We start from the raw sequence: 17541 nt of genomic DNA on the forward strand, positions 1-17541 counted from the left end.
ATTAAGAGTATACTGAACTAACACAAGCAGCTGGCAGATAACCTGCACTTTTTGTTACATTTGCCAACCTTAAAGGTGGCAGAAAGAAAAACAAGCATAGGTAACTATATGGCTTGAAACTTTATAGCATGGAAGGCAGTATTAAGGGAATAAGGAGAAGGCAAATATCAGAGTGAGTAATGGCCCTGGAAGCTAAGCCAGTGCCGAAATCTTCCCCAGCTCGCACTGCGCCACACGCAATGCTGCGGTTCACTGTTTTTCCAGAAAACGGGGCACACCAGCTCCTCCTCCTCCAACACACATTCTGCCAGCAGCGCTCCCAGCAGATATACGGTCAAATAATGCTCAGGCTGACAGCCCACACCAGCAAATGCATGAAAGCGGCCCTCCTATTGGCACTCGACAGGAAAAACAGCCTGAGAACAGAGACCAACGTTCCCACTTATTTTACTTGCTTTCTCATAACACAGCCCGTTTCCAGCTCCGTTTGATTCATGATTCGCTCTATATGCGTCTCACGTTTTCATAGCTCTTCTTGGTTCTTTTTCACTTTGGAAACAATTACCACCATTTCCTCACACGTTCAGTACATACATTCAGTAGTTTTGTGCCTTTGTTCTCTTTTACTACTTTCAAATCCTTGTATTGTGTTATGCCAACAGATCAGTAAAATAAAGAATCAAAGTCATCATTCTATGCAGTGAAATTTGTCATTTGTCTTTTTATTCCTCATTTTTCATTAATGATGCAAAGTCTTATCTTCTCATTTCTTAATCCTTTACCCTTTTCTGTGCTTTATACTTTGTGATGTACATGGACTTTTGTGTTACAAACTCTTCAAAGACATCATTACTCTTCACATTTTTATGCACTGAAATATCTCTGTAATCTATGATCAAAGACTTGCTATATCTGGCTGTATTCATTTTCTTTATTTACTCTTCCTATGTCAGCCATTTTTTTATTATTAATTTTTGCTACTATGTTATGACTTCTGAGCCATTGAATCAGAAAGTCAAGACAATTCCAAGCCGTATCCGCCAGCCTGCCAGGGACCTGACCGCAGTGCAATACACCGCTATACAGAAAGGCAGGGGTCAGTCGATGACAAATTGATTTTCATGTATGTAGCTAATTGTCACTCAGCCTCAGTAATCAGTGGGCATTATTCCCACTAATTCATAGGAATTACAGTAAAGCCTTTCCTAGCTGAACTCAAGGATTTAGAGTTTGTCCATGCATGTATTGCTCCAGATTAACACACACTGAGATAATAATTCCCTTCTTTTCAAAAGGGGTAAATCGAAGCTGAAACAAAGCCCTCTTCCCAAATTGCCTGCCAAAGGAGTCAACTTTCAAGGTCTTTCATGGCCAATCCTTAATGTACACATCTTCATCCAGTACAAAGAGTTTGTCCCATGAATCTAGTCTCCATCGTCTCCTCCTTAACAGATTTCTAACCACCACCTTTGTCTGCGCTTCCTTCCATGCTACCTTTAACACGTGGCCAGAGCTCCCCCTCCACACCCCCAGAGCTCCTCCTTGAAACTCTTCTGTGTCAGAGACGTTGGCGTTTAGGATGCTGAATTGCATCAGTGAACCCAGTACTGCGCTACCGATCTGTAGCCACCAGTCGTCTTTTCTTACACTTAGAACAAAAAGACCTTTCCTTAGGTCTTACAGCCCTGTCCCTACGCAGTGCTTGGCGTTGTGGAGTCCCAGCTGACCACCTGAGGCACAATTTTAATTCATTCATGGGCTGCGACAAGCAACAAGGGCTGGTCAAGTTTTAGATTTGCGGCACAGAGGAAAAAACTCAGCTATCTTTGAGAAAGTTCACACCAAACCAATTTTGAAGGAATGCTTTCCCTTCCCCTACTTCAAATATTTTACTGGTTTTCTGTGCTCTCTTACCTAGGGACATTAAGCACTACCAATAGGACAAAATAAGAGAAAAGAGGTGGTCATGTAGCTTTGAAGCAGCCAAGCATGCATTACATTAATCCTCATTTTCCTTAAGGTCATTACCTGACATCCCCAAATCACTACCCACATCGCTTTTACTGAATCAGTTCATACACTTAAGTATATTGCTTATCCAATATACTAGACCCTTCCCAAAAGCCCACCTAGGCCAAATCAGTTGACAGAGGTTAGCAGGATCCCTTTATGGATGTGACCCCTTTAGGACATTCATTAAAACACACTGCATATGCTAGCACCATAACAAATAAAGACATTTCTGCATTAGTGTTTTCCCAGTGTAGTACCATGTTAAACAGGACATCATTCAGGGTGGGGGGAAAACAAATTTTCAATCAAGCAAATTTTCCATAGGTATTTTCATTCTGGGGGGTAATCTGCCTGAATGAAGGCTGAGCAAATTAATGACTTAACACTTGGTCTAATAAAGCATGTGGATGATCATCATTATTCTACATCAAGCCAATTCAGTCCACAGTGCATAACATAATCCTCTGCTAGTTATTTTTAAGCCAATAAAATATTAAACTCCATTTGTAGCTTTAATCCTTTTTGATTTTTTATGTTCTTCTGTCATCCATTTCTGACCAGTTCCCCTCTTTTCTTTATTTTCTTAGCCCTTCATTTTACAAAGCTGAAATTTCCACTTACTCCATGATTGCCTCAACATTCATGCATTAACCCTGGATGTTGAACTTTGTCATAAATGCTTTCTGAGCCCAACTTTTCATTTGAAATATGCACATCTATGCTCTGAAATATTTTTTTTAGCTCTTCAAGGTTACATTATCTAGCCATTTGATTTCAGGGTAGAAGTTACTGTACTACCTAGATGCCTTCTACATCAACATGCCTGGTCTGAACAGAGGGTTTCTTGGTGGATTTCTTTCTTGATTTTGGAGTCTTTTTGTAGGTACTGCTTGGGCGGCAGATGACTGAAATAGAGTTTTACAGGTGATCAGCACTGAAAATGAACTATAAAAATAAATAGTTTCAGAAATAACATGGAATGTTAAATAAACATTATTTGACTGCAACTAGCAACTATTTTTGAAAGCCCATATATGAAAAGAGAACATATTTTATGGCCACCAAGACTACATTACCAAATGTCAGGAATGCCAGAATAAAATATACCTAAAGAACGAGCGGGAATGTTAATGRAAATATACCCGTATGTTTCCAAACCAAAAGTATGAACCACAGAACTTGACATCCATATCCAAACCCCTGTGAAACACAAGTCTTGTGAAGATTTTCTGTCACTAGCTGGCAGGCTCAACAGCATTAGCAGCATTTGTTCTACTGTGTTTGTGTTTCTGCTCTTCTTCCTGTGATTCCCTACAGTCAGCAACAGAGCAACAGTGAATATTAGCTGTTCCCTGCATTGCTCTATCTAGGCATTCAGTAGTATAAAACTTGACTTTATGCCCTGTCCAAGCCTTCCAGAGTCTGGCTCCCCCTCACAACCTAAAATAGGTTTAGGATTGTTTTAATCTACTCTAATCCAGCCTTTCTTAATTCTGTTTCACAGCAAGGTTGCCACAAGACCAGCAACGTACAGTCACATCTTCCGTTTCCAACAGTATGCTCATACAAGGAGGAAAAACGCTGCTCTGGATATCCTTACGTACCACATATCCTCTAYGGGGCACCTGAGCCTGCACCTTAGATGCCCATGAAGTGGTATTTCATTCCTGAAGACTAGCAAAAAGTGACTATCGTAGTTATTTGCACTTTGATATATTGGAAACCATTAAAAAACAGACAATTGCTACACTGAACAGAAAAGGTAGCAAAATGCCTTGGTAAATTTAACTACTGCAGGTAGTAAATGTGCAGATTTTATTGGTACTCCCCATCTGCAGCTCTGCAAACACTTTGCAAATAGCAATACATTAAGTCTGGCATCATGTGTTTGTACCAGTCCTGCTGTAAGGGGTCAGGAGCTTGCTAGAGACACCATGAGGACAACATCCACTGGAAAGAAGGAAACAGTGACAATTTGGGGTTGCTGCAATGCCTTCCAACAAAACCAGACCCAGGATCGGTATACCCAGACATAACCCCTGTCCTCATCCAACTGTTCAGGAACAAATGAGAATGACGTATATGCAGGGTCAAATCTTCCTTGCCTAGTGTAATACTATGAATGATCACAAGATCATCCACATGATTAAGGCAAGAACATTAACAACCTCCATAAATAGTAATTTTAGCTTTACAGTTGCAGCATAACACACAAAAACTATTATGTGTCCTTAAGTGTATTAAAAAATGACAATAAACAACTCTTACAGAATGTCTGGAAATACATGATCTAGGATTAGAGTCCTGAAGGGACTAACTACATCATTTTAAAGCAGAGCACATTACTATTAAAGTGTCAGTCTTAGGAGTTAACAATCCACAAGCCAAATTCTACCCTTGGATAGCAAGCTAATTGCAGTGGGAGCACTACACATGTATTTTATGGCAAGAAGTTAGCTCTGAAGTTGTCACTGATGTTGAGCCAGAAAAGCTTTTTGGCCTTAACAATCTTCTCTGTAAGGTCACAGATGACCACAGTACCTTTATGAGCAATAGCTCACAGTACCTTTATGACCAATAGCTCACAGTTCATTTTATTTGAATCACACATGAACACAATCCAAGAAGCTAATTAAAGATATAAAACTTCCCTTGGACTGGATTAAGAGTTGTCATTTTTCTCCTTGCTATAGGAGGATAATTTTTTACGGTTTGAAGTTGCATACTTTTACGAGACAATGTAGAATGAAAAAGAGAAACAAAAGAAATACATGATTTACCAAGAGCCTGTATAAAGGAGACAGATTAGCTTTCAATCACCCTAAATTGGGTCAAAGTAGTAAATCTAACTTTGCAGATCTATAAGGGGAAGATCCATCTTTGTCTCTGTGGCTTGAATAAAACTTTGACAAGAAAGTTAATAATACGAAAGAGGAAGGATGATTTATAAAAATCTTTTTTAAGAGGAAATAATTGAAACGATCCACAGACCTCAGAAATTATTGTAGCTCCACTTCACCCTGAAAAACAAAACTTACTGAATTAGCCTCCGATTCAGCACAGTATGCAGAATGACACAAAACTTCAACACTTCAGAAAGCCAGCTTGGATAAAGATGAAGCAATTTTGAAAGCTCCACAGTCCTACAAAAATCAGCCAAGATTTTACTGACTTCAGCCCTTTCAGGCCTGTGCACATATCTAGAGAGGGGGTAATATAGTGCAGCATGTTTGTAAACATAAGATTTTTGCACCTAACATATCCCTATGAATAGTTTCTCCCTTGCCTGCTTTGAAACATCTGAATTGCAACAAGCACTTTTTAAACACATTTAATTAAACCCCACTGCCTCCCTTAGTAAGGCCCCTAACGGAAGGGAGTTTGCTGAGAGAGATCAAGCCATGCTTGGAAGTGACAGCCTCTTCTGGGAGAAGCCCCAGGCAGCATCCTATGTCCTGAAGAACAAAGGTTCTGAGAAAATAACTAGGGCTCAGGTAATAAAGTGCATTTCATTCCACTATAACTCACATGGTCATTTCTTTCAGCAACTGCAGTGCAGAAAAGTTTATTTCTGGCCCTGTGACGGAAGTGATTTTCACAAAAACCTTTCAGAGTATTTCCTCTCACTTTAAACCCAAAGCATAAAACATCTAGAAACTCAGATGCAAGACAAATATCTTTCAGGGACTTGCTTAGCATGTCTCACTCGGGAGCTAAATTGACAGAAGGAATTATCCTTACTGGACAGACTGGTGGAGGCTTTGGAGTTGGGAAAGCAACCAGTTTCCTAGCTTTTGACCGACTTAGCAAATCTGCAGCTAATTCAGGAGTTCAAGACATCAGCAATACTGTGGTATTTCTTGCTTGCCCTCCGGCACATCATGATTTTTTTCTGCTTTTGTGCTAAAGGTTTCAAGTGTGTTACTGTGCCCACACCAGGCATGCGGTGGCTTGCTGGGTGAGAACCAGTGGTTGTGTGGAGCCTTCTGGACTGATTTTAAGGGATCAGGTTCAAAGACCCTATTGGTCTCCTCTAATTCTAAATTTTCACCTAAGTTTTACCTAAATTCCCGTGTTGCCACCTTTTTTTTTTTTTTTTGGAGAATGAAGAATACATGCATATCCCAGCTGCAAATGACTAGTAAATCATCTCAGCTACTGCTATTGCAGCTTTATTCTCCCACTTTGATTAACTGAGTCTTACTTCCTCAAAGCTGCTTAGGGTGATATCCGTTTCCCCAGAATCCTAAATTGTTGCACAGAAATGAGTGCAGATTATTTGCCCTGTCTACTTATCAGCTTTTGAGTGCTAATCTAAGGTGATGACTACCTCACAGTTTCATGTTGTTGTTTTAAGATTGTAATTTCAAATATTATGTGATTATATTCCTCCCCTGATGAGTTCAAAAGAAACATAAGGCAGTAAATAAGATGCAGGCTTTAACTGCAGGAGGAAAGAAGGCTCTGCAAGAATTGCACGTGGCAAAGTCAGCAAAATATGTTATTATGTCATGGAATACTTGCAAGTGAGAATGATCAAGCATCTTCCACAAGAAAGTGCTTGCAGGCTGTCTGTGAGATCTGGAACTTGTTATGAAGAACTGAAAGAAAGCAAACAAAAAGCAGCCATGACCAGCACACAGGAGCTGAAGGGTATTCACAGAAGAATAGACAGGTAAAGGAGCTGGGGAAATGTTGAACTACACAACAGAAAAGACTGAAGCCATTTGGGTTCAAATCACAGAGGGGAAGAATAATAAAATGGCATAGTGCTAAAGGCTGCTTTATTTTAAAATATACATTCATTGCTAAACTAATGTTTATTATTAGTTTTAATTTTATCCAGGACTTTTGTCACTATGGAAGACTAATCTCCTTGTTAGAGGAAAAAAAAGAAAGAATAACGGTATTTGTTTACTTCTAAATTTGATACTAAACATATTTCAAACAGTGCTACTGAATCAAAAACAGGTGATGATGCTATTTTAGACACTTGAGAAAGATGTTCTAGATCAAGAGAGATATCAGCTAACTGCAGAGAGTAACAGGAGTGAAATCAGAGAGAATAATCAGAGGTCTACAAAAACACAGCATAAAAGAAGACTAAGTTTTTTAAGGGTTGAGTACCCTAAAGAAGAGAAGACTCATGGCGGGACCTCAAAGTCTTCATGCACACAGAGCAGAATATAACCTTTTTTCCATATCCATGATGGATTGGACAAGTTACTTGCTTTTCTTGATTAATTGCAAAAGGAAAGATTCAGGGTAAACATTAAGAAAATCTTCCTAACGGCAAGAATGAGGAAGAATAGATTAGCTGAGAGTCTTTCTACCATTAGAGATCTTTCAGAACACATTGAATAAATATCTGTCAGGATTAATATATAGTTGATCCTGCCTTGGGGCTGATGGATGAATTACATGACCTCTCTAACACCCTTCCAGATTATTTTACCATGATTCTATTATGCAGTTGTTCACAAAATCGGGAACTGGATTTGATGACTAAAAAAGGTTGTTTCCAATATTCTTTAGAAATCTAGGACTGATGCACAATAAATCTTATTTTATGTACAACAGAGCTATTGGTTTCCTCCTGTAGCAATTACCGTCTCTAATTAGCTGGGAATCTACACAAAGGTTGGGGTGGATTCCTTTATTCTGCTTGGAATCCAGTTGTGAAGAGTAGTAAATTTACTGCATTGCAAATGTGCTAAGTAGCATTTTAGCAAAGATACATCTGTTAAAAGTGTCCTCGAAATGCAGAGATCTTTAAATCTTCCAAGCTATCCACTTGAAAGATTTTGTTTTTGCAGAGGTGATAAACGTTTAACTAACACAGCTTGATACCCAACCTGGGAGATATTCCGGCAACAAATAAAGAGTTTAACCACCATTCTGGAGAACTTAAATGCAAGAACTCCTCCCAGCCGTTTACTGGCAAGGCTTCCAAGTCATTCTTGTTTAATATCTGACTGACTACACTAATTCTCACACTTAATGTAGCCAGAGGGCTCCCATGAACTAGATTACCGATAAACAGAATCTTCAGCCTTCCTAAAATTTAGTTCATCATGGTAAGAAGATTTAGTATCTTTTCAATAAGGATTATCTCCACTTGTGGGAGTTATTTGTCTGAGAGAAGTAATTAAAAAAAAATGCTTGCAATGACTTTAAAGAATATTTACTCCTAAGGATTCCAATCCTATGCATATTTTGAACACCTGCGCTCCTGAGCATCTGCAATTTGAACTCCATTAATAAATCTTTCTGATGCTAGGAAGAATATTTAGAGTTTCCTAAACCAATGGTTTCCACAACTATTGAATATATTCCATTTCAAATATCCTCAAGATGATTTTGAGTTTTGACCATTAATTGTGACTAAAACTGACTTATATTATGATAGATCATGAGAGCGCTTCAGGTACAGCTGAATCAAAGCAGTTCCCCTGCTCCAGAGGTGTAGAAATCTCATATGCCTTTGTATACATCTTGCGTAGTGTGCAGTTGCTTCTCCACTACTTCTGCCCCCAAGCAAAAACATTACAAAGCTGAAACGTCTGCAACCTTTCAAAGCCAGTGATTGAAGTCTAGAAGATGAAAAATTGCCTGCATCATGTCCTGCACCCTCCTGCTACAGGTTAGGATTAGGTTCTGTCTCTGAGCCCATGAACTGAGTTCCTTCACTCAATTTCTCTGTGAACCTATTTACAATGCAATCTGTTTTGATCAAGCAGGCCATTCATCTAGATCCATGCAAATTAAATTAAAGCCTCAACTTTAATCAAAGCAATCCTTGTTTGTGTTGCAATACGTATATTTTGATTTCATAGCAGCTCAAGCCTGAAATCCCTAATGCCGCTTTGTAGTGAATGGTCCCTGGTTTTGCTCACCCGTTCACAGTTAACTCCTGAAGCACACTGTTCAGCATCAGAGCAGACAATGGTTTGATTTTGTTTTTCCCCCCCCCGGTTGCTACGCACTGAATCTGGTGAAAAACCGTGAGAGAGGGGGAGGACCCCTATGCCCTGGGAGCTTCTGAGGAACACGTGGGGAAAAACGGTGGGAGACGCACAGAGAGCACCAGGTCTGGCAGTCAGCGAAGGCAGCAACAAGAGAGGCTGCAGCACAGCAGAGACGGGGAAGAAGCAGAGCCAGGCCTTTCCAGCACCTCTGGAAAAGACTCTTCTAGAAACATCAGGGAAACCATTGAAATTGAAAGAGCATTTCCAGAGGAAAACAAGACTAAAGGAAAGGCTCTTTCCTCCCATGACACAGAAGCAGGAAGAGATCTGTCATCAAAAACTTTGTCTTTTTGGCATGCTCCCTCTAGGACTCCTCATCTATGTCATTTACTTTCCTAATAGCAGCAGTCTATATTGGTGAGGAATAACCGCCAGGAATGAATTAAAAACACAGCCAGGCTTGTCACAATAATTTGGGCTTTGCAAAAACTAATTTTTCTTCTCTTCTAATAAAGAAAGGTACAACAGGGTGCACAACAAGGTGTAACAGCTTTTACGAGAATCAGCTGAAATGATAATGGCAAAAGTTCATGTTAAAACCTCAGTTTTTATCTCATTACGAGAAACTGCAGAGTGGGAACTATTGGTCAGCTGTCGCACAGTGACAGTCATCGAGGCAGATAATATCCTCTCCCAAATCCTATTTTTACACCAGTTTTGCCCTGCATTACTCAGAGGGGATGGTCACATAAGCCGCTTTCCAGAGCAGCTTGTTGACTAACAGCTGTTTAAGCATGAGATAACACCGGGTAGTGGTTTTACAACTTAAGCACACTGGTGCAGATTTCGTCTTAGTAACAAATCCCTTTCAGGAAGGAAATGAGGGAGCTTTTTACCTCAGCTAGTTTGCTTAGCTCACTAAGCTACTCCACTTCGTATTTTCCATTCTTTCTCTCCAAGAGAAAAGTCATGAAAAGTCAAAGCAATAACCATCCAAGTACTTTAGAAACATAATGCACACTCATACATTCAAGTTTTGTTCTAGTTAAGATTTTCAGAGCAAGGCAGTGCTGTATTATTCAGCTCATGGACTGAAGTGTCATTTTTGAAGCTACTCTAGCTTATCAGTTAAATATGCATTGATTTTTTTTTTCTCCCCTCTTCAAGAGATGTATTATTAATTAGGCAACAGAACAGAGGAGCTTCCTTGGAATCATTCCAGTCTGTCATTGAAAAACACATGCAGGATGCCTTCCAGATCAAAAACCCCTTAGTAACTCAAGGGGAGGATTTCACTCAGCAAGTGCAATGGCTTATCTTTCAAGAAAAATATTTTAGGACAGATTCTCTTCTCTTTCCAGTCTATGCTGAGCACAGTGGAGTAGCGCAGGGAATGGGTTAGGGATAGGTGACACTCTGCTTAGCCCCTACAAGTCAGAAGTAGCATGAGGACTGCTTGTAGGGTTGCCAAAGCAAGTTCTATCCCTGTCTCTTCTCATATCCAAAACACTTTGGCTTCCCTTGGCAGACTCGTGGCTTACAGTGAAAACGCTAGAAGACGTAGCAATGCCCACCCAACATTGCCATACTGCTTAAACAGCAGAGTGAGTTTACTATTTGAAATATCAAATCCGTGGTCCAATCTGAGATGCCAGAACAATTTATATGAATTACAATGACTTAATGACTATTACAAATATACCTGCACTTACCTTGTAGGCCTGGCTCCGATCCTGCTGGCTAAGCGCATACTTGTATTGTAGAACTGCAAACCAGGAGCACTCAGCTCAGTAGAGGCAGGGAGCGTTCAAAGATGCATCCTTATTCACAGAGCCAAACACAGTCCTCAGCGCAAATTAAAACAATCTGCACACTGTTCCTGCTTGTGCTTGCCGACAACAGCATTACAAGTGAGACGGATGCAGAGATAACCCAGTCCAGACCTGGAAATGAACCACAGGGAGGACAATTAGCATAGCTTCTAATAACAAAGTACTTCACCCTTCTTTAGGGTGTTATATTACATTGGTGTTTATGTTTAAACACACCTGTAAAATTGAATATCCACTCACATTTTGCACAAATATAAATGAGAACAAGTTTCAGTTAATGGAAAATGAGGCCATAGGTTGCTTGATAAAGCATGAAGCAGAAGCCTGTTAGAAAACAGCATCTTGCCTGTTTGCTCAATATAGCTGGCAGGTCAGATTAAGCTAAGAAGTTATGATAGTACAACCCAAACATGCACCACCGACCCCACCTCAGAGTTTCTATGTGCGATTGTTGCTGTATAACGACTAGTTTTTAAACAACACTTATTTTGAAGGTTGCCTTCTGTATGCAGCCTCATGCTCATACACAAATCAAGTAATCACAGCTTAAGCAGTTACTGTGCACCAGCTGTATTCGTGCACTGTCTTAGCCTATTGCAAATGCAAGGAAACATGACTTAGCCTCATCTGAAAGGAGAAAGGATCAGCTCACTTGGGTTATGGGCACAAAAATCAGAGACCACGGCCCACTGCAGTTAAGCTGTGCTAGTTTGGTTGTCAGCTATGCCTATTGACAACTTTTTTACTCCCTCCCATCCCCAGAAGGAAGAATTATAGATTCCCTGGATCTTCTCACGTTCAAAGGCCATTGCCAGCTGAGCTGTAGTATGAGTCATCTGCTTTCCTGGGGTCAGTCTCTAGTGAAAACCATGGCAGCCATTTATCCACCAGACCTCCCAGTTATTGGGCAAAAGACTGGGACTTTGCAGCATTAGGAATCCCAGGTCCCTTGAAGCACTATCTAATAGCTTTGGAAATGGCCACAGACTACTGGGCACATGAACTTATTCAGCACCTTCTCTCAGAAAGACCATGTAGCAGAACAGCTTCTGTTCTCACACTTGTCTGATATGACCTCATGCAACCTCCCTTTTATAACAGTAGATTAAAAAAAAAAAAATCTGATTCTTCACACTGACCTCCTGTATAACACAGGCCAGGTAGATTTCCCAGAATTAACTCATGCTGGAATTAGAGCAGAGCTTGTAGAAAGGCACCTGAGCTCAGTTTGCAAGTTGTAAGTCATGGGGAGTTCACCAAAGTCTGTGGTTAGTTGCTCCACTGGTTCATTATTGAGGATTCATTTGACACATTTCAACATTCAGCCACTGGGCCTTGTACTAGTGAGACTGAAAAGCTTATTGAAATTTAATTAACCTTGTAGGTCCAGTTTAATTCTCTTGAACTTTAGGAGCTCTGTCTCCTTACACCATCTATGAAGATAGGAGCCAGTTCAGGCCCCTCCAAAGACCAACTCAATCCACAAAGTCTCAGTTAGGTGCCTAAATTTAGGGTGATACTAGTCAAGTCTTCCCTTACACTTCTCTCTATAAAAGGGAGCTCTTAAAACCCTTCTATTCATATTCCACAGAATTAGGGATTTTACCACCCGATTTACCCACCACCACATCAGATGCCTGTGACGCAAACCAGGGTATGCTCCAGAAAGATGTTTCCATGTGCAAATCTCAAACTTATGCGTACAGTTGACTAGCAAACACAGAATCTAGATGCACAGATGCGATCTATAAATGCACTCAGGTGTCATGTCTATTTTTGACAGGTGGTGGAATAATTCAGTAAAGTTGCATTAATGCAAGCAAGAGGGCTCCAGGATTAAAGAAAAAAATAGTACATACACATTGACATGGCCCTCATGTTGCGCTGGTCATTTCTCTTTTCTCCTCTTTTCTCCTCCTGCTTCCTACTTTTCCCTTCCAGAAGGGCTCTGGCATTAGGCTGAGTGTTGAACTGTCAGTTCAGATTTTCAGCCTTAAGAGATGAATTTCCCTTATGACTTGAGTCATGTCCGTACTAACCTTTTGCAATTGTGTATGTGTAGTTAATCATACACAGCTACACTGAACCTGACTGTTAAAAGGCTGAGTAAATACAACTACACCTTCGTTATCTTGTTTAAAGGTAGAAAGATTAATTTGAATTCTAACTGGAAATACTGATTCAATGAATAAGCCTGAAATGTAGTGGTTTTCAATTACACTAAGAAATTGGTCTTTTGAATTTCCAAATTATGCAAGGCAAGGCAAGTTCAATTTAATCTATACAAGGGGATATATTTGCCATCTTCATAGTGCTGTATGTCAGTGGGTAACAGCTAAAAGATAGGTGGAAAAATGTAATGTTGGCTGTTGGTGCCCTCCAGGGGCCAGACTGAGTACAGCTTTCAGTCAAAATTTTTGAGCATTTAAGCAAATACAATAAATATTGCATATTCCCACCCAGCTTTAGAGTAGCGTGACTGCCGTTATTCATGTTACTCTTAGAGGACAGATTCTCTCAGTTGGCCCACAGACGCTGTGATGCTTGATGAAACAGAAGCAATAAGAGGGAGATGTGTATTTATATTCAACTACTTCCATTTTCTCAGCCTGCATTCCTACGAAAATAAGGTTTATACACAATCACTTTGTGCATCTATCTGTCCTGTTCTATTAACCTGGAAGCCTTTGTCTAGTTCCCAGTAAATCCGGGGGACACGTAGAGGATGCAGAGAGACTATATACTGACAGGATTCATGARAACAGGCATTAAGAAATGAGAGTAACTAAACATGATGCCCCTGCATGCTGGGAGGCTGATCCACGAGCTCTGTCCTTATACCCACTACAGACAGAACCACCAGGTGCAAAATCCCCCAAAACTCAATTTTGTTATTTCTGGCTGTGGCCTGAGTTATTATTTATGTCCATTTTTGGCTACAGGCTTGCTCTGGCTTCTTTACACCAGAGAACAGAAATCCTACAATGAGTTTACACACACAGGGACAGGAGAGAGAGAATCCTGTTGTCCTCATAGATTGCAGATTAGTTCCTTTACGCATAGGCACTATTAATTCCTAATTACCCTTGCCGTCCTGCACGACGGCTGCCACAAAGCCAGACTTCAGAGAGGGAAAGGAAAAAGCAGGATGATCGGAATACAGGGAACAGTTTGCACCAGCCCAGAGATAAAACCATATGTCCCCATGCACGAGCAACGACTCCAGCAGAGCTCTACCTCCGATGCAGGATTTTTCTGGAGTCAGTGGGTCACTCTTCGTTCCACTGCCTCCCACCGCACAAAACGCTGTAACTGTAGGACAGTGCGAGGGAGAGGAAGTGTGTCATCAGGCCACAATTACATTAGTACCTCTCCTACGTACTGTTATAAACATTCTCAGTACATTATGATAACATCCTGCCAAAACAAGGGTTTGCATTATTTCCCAGTATCCCCTGCAAGGAGTAACTACTCCTTAAAGATAGTTTCTGCAAAGTCAGAACTCAAGGCTTTGCTATACCAGATGAGGTGCCCATACCACCTCAAAAATACACTTGAAATTCATCTCTCTTCTTTTCTCATAGCATAAATTATCTGGTAGAAGTCTTAGTTGTGGAATGCACCTCTTTCTTTGAAGTAGGTATTGTACGACTACTTTGTTTCAAGGCTTAAATCTTGAGTACCTGCTAATAGTTTTCAGCCCAGTACACATAAATACTTAAATAAAAAGATTAAATTTTCTTGCAGGCACAAAAGGCAGGACTGTATTAGATCCTGTGAATGCCTAGGACAGTACTACACACTTAACTCTCAGAGCCTTGTGCTTTCCTCTCCCAAAAGCCCAACTGCTGATGTAGCAGTGTGATATTTGGAGATAATTAGACTTCAACAGCTAGAGCTGCCGAAGGAAGTTCCACCTCACGAGACACAGATCAGCTTTTGACTAGAACTGCTGAAGAAGTGAGTTACCTGCTCCCTCCTTCCTTCTCTGCACAAAGCTCTCTAGTGATGTCAAGAATTGAGTCTTTAAAGAAGAAGAGAATCCAAAAAATCTTTGACATAATTAATACCAGATAATTGCRCCGAGTCTTCTTTCTTCTGCCAATTACAAGTGGAAATTGAGTCTGGGGAGCTGCGGCAGATCATCTTTATGCAATTACGATTTATGATGAACTACGCAGCTCCAGCAGCATTCCCCGAGCTAAAGAACAATGATTATAAATGGAAGACTTGTAGCTGCAGTGACATAACGTCAATCCCCTGTATTTAACATGCCCACAAGCTAGAATGTACACTCCTGATTTGCAGCTATATTTGACCACATAGCTTGCAGATGAAAAATTACTTCAGAAATCAGAATGGCAGGTAATTAGCAACACATGCTTTCTTTCTTTACTTTGTTTTGCTCTCCTTAAATCATTTCCCACCCATGCCTTTTCTCATTGTTGTCAAGGTTTATTTGTAAGTAGCTTCAAATTTGATGAGCAGTTTTGCTTCTAGCAATGCTACTACAGTGTTTTTGCAACCTAACAGTTCTGGGGTTCAGACAACGTAGTCTGATTGCTCACTGTCAAGTTTTTAATCTATCAAAAATCTGATTATATAGACTGACCTATGTACCAAGGCACCCTTAGCAGAAGCAGAGCCCTGTCTTTTTACCTCTCTGACATACTTTAAGACTTCAGCCTCATACAGAGAAGGGACTAGGCTAACATGCACACCGGTACATCAAAGCATCTAATTTCTAGCCTGTGGCCTATGGACACTTCTTCTTTCTGTGAAGGCAACAGAAAAAACTATACTGCACCAAGCCTGCCTCAGCTGGGCCATTTTCACTTGCATCTGACCAAGCCTGTTCTTCCAGAACCTCCATGTAATCAATCTCTATTAGGTTTCATGCCTTTCACCTGCTGGAAGTATGAAAGAATACTGAGCATATGTATTTTGATCACCTGCAAACGAGCACAATAAGCAGCTCAGCAGTGCCAGTGCTGGAAAGTTTGTTGAGAAACGCTCACTCTCTTCCGTACCTGCAGGTGGCATGGTTTTCTTCCACATTTCCCTTCTAAACGATGCTAACCATATTCCAGCTTCCAAAACAGCTTTCTACATGAAAAGAGGTTTCAAAAATTAAGTACTGATTTACGATTTACTTTGCTCAAAACCATCAGTTTAAAAATTCCTTTATTTTCCACAGGTTCTGTTTGATTAGATCTAGAAAACATTGACAAGAAAAGGTTAATGGAGAACACAAAATGAGCTAAGGAGACTGACAGTGAAACACACACATCACACTGAGCACATCATTCTGAGCCTGCAGAATATGAAGGCTCATGAAAAGCAGGACTTTTACATACTGATTAAAACAATAGCAAAGACCTTCAAATAATGAAGCTGTGCTCATCCTTGGAATTAAAATTCAGCTGCTATTTCTACCAAGAGAGTATTTTGCTGTAAAGTTTCTGCAGAGTGACTCGTCTAGTCTTGTTGCAGCTTACAACAAAACACCAGGTTTCTGAGCAGTTCTGGTGTAGAGTCAGTCCCTCATGCTACCTCCCTCCCACCCTTCTCCAGCCAGAAGAAATTGAAAGTGAATATTTCAGATGGCTTAGATTTTGCATGTTCAGCTTGAAACACCTTTTAAGAAAAGTATCCACCTTCAAGAAATCAGAACCTTTATCAGCTTTCTTCAGGTACTAATCACTTCAGAAAATCTAGTCTGACATGTACTGATGTATGAAATATTAGACAGTGTGCCGACAGTATTAAGAACTCCTTCAAACTAAGCCATTAAATTTGTGTTTAACTTTATACACATTCCTAAGTGCTTTGCTAGAGCCAGGCCCACCCAAGCATAGTTAGCTAACTACCCTAGATGAAATATTAGAAATCTCACAGAGAACTTCAAGAAAAAGTTGAAAAGAAAGCTAGAAAATGTGTTTGYACAAGCTATCAGGATATGGGAGATTGCTGATGTGTATCTGATTAATTCGGGTCTAGCAGAGATGACCGTTGCTGTATAAGCCAACACAGAACAGACAGGACAGGCTCATAGCTGCCTGCAGGAGGTCACCAGCAACAAGTTTATAACCACCAGCACTAAATAGGAGAGAAGCTATCAGAGATTTCACAACATTTTATTGTACTTCCCCCGTGTGCACCTCCATTCCTACTGCCCGGCGAACACCCAGGAATCCCGGGACACCAAAGAGGAACAGAAGTCTCTGGCAGGATGCAGATGCTTTTGGCAGAAGAGACAGGTGAGCTGGGCCACTTGCAAATGAGGCCAGCTGTTTTGCATTCAGGTATTTATTTCAGCTAACAAGTGAAGTGCTTTTAGTGGTATTTCCCAGACATCAAGAGCCTTTGTGATGTGCGGTGATCCACACATTTCCAGCTTGCAGCAGCTCACCATCCCATACCGATTTTGAATACGAATAATGAACTTGAGACTTCCCAAGATTCACGAGCAAAGAAGGTTCAGAGAACCCGTTTGCAAAGAGAACATTCAAGCACCAGAGAACTTTTTATTCATTTGTGTTCGTATGCTATAGCTTCTGTTGACAAGACATCTAGCAGACCTCCACTTTTGTCTCTTCAGTCTGACGCTGTTGTACACACACAGCCAAAATTCTGCTTCAAGAAAAAGAAATAAATACAGGATAACAAGCAAAGGAGAGCTTTCCTAGACGCCAGTCCTGGAAAGCTACAGCCCAACCACAAAGGAT

Source organism: Apteryx rowi, unplaced genomic scaffold, assembly GCF_003343035.1.
Source record: "Apteryx rowi isolate R43461 unplaced genomic scaffold, aptRow1 scaffold_4, whole genome shotgun sequence".
Classification (NCBI taxonomy): Eukaryota; Metazoa; Chordata; class Aves; order Apterygiformes; family Apterygidae; genus Apteryx; species Apteryx rowi.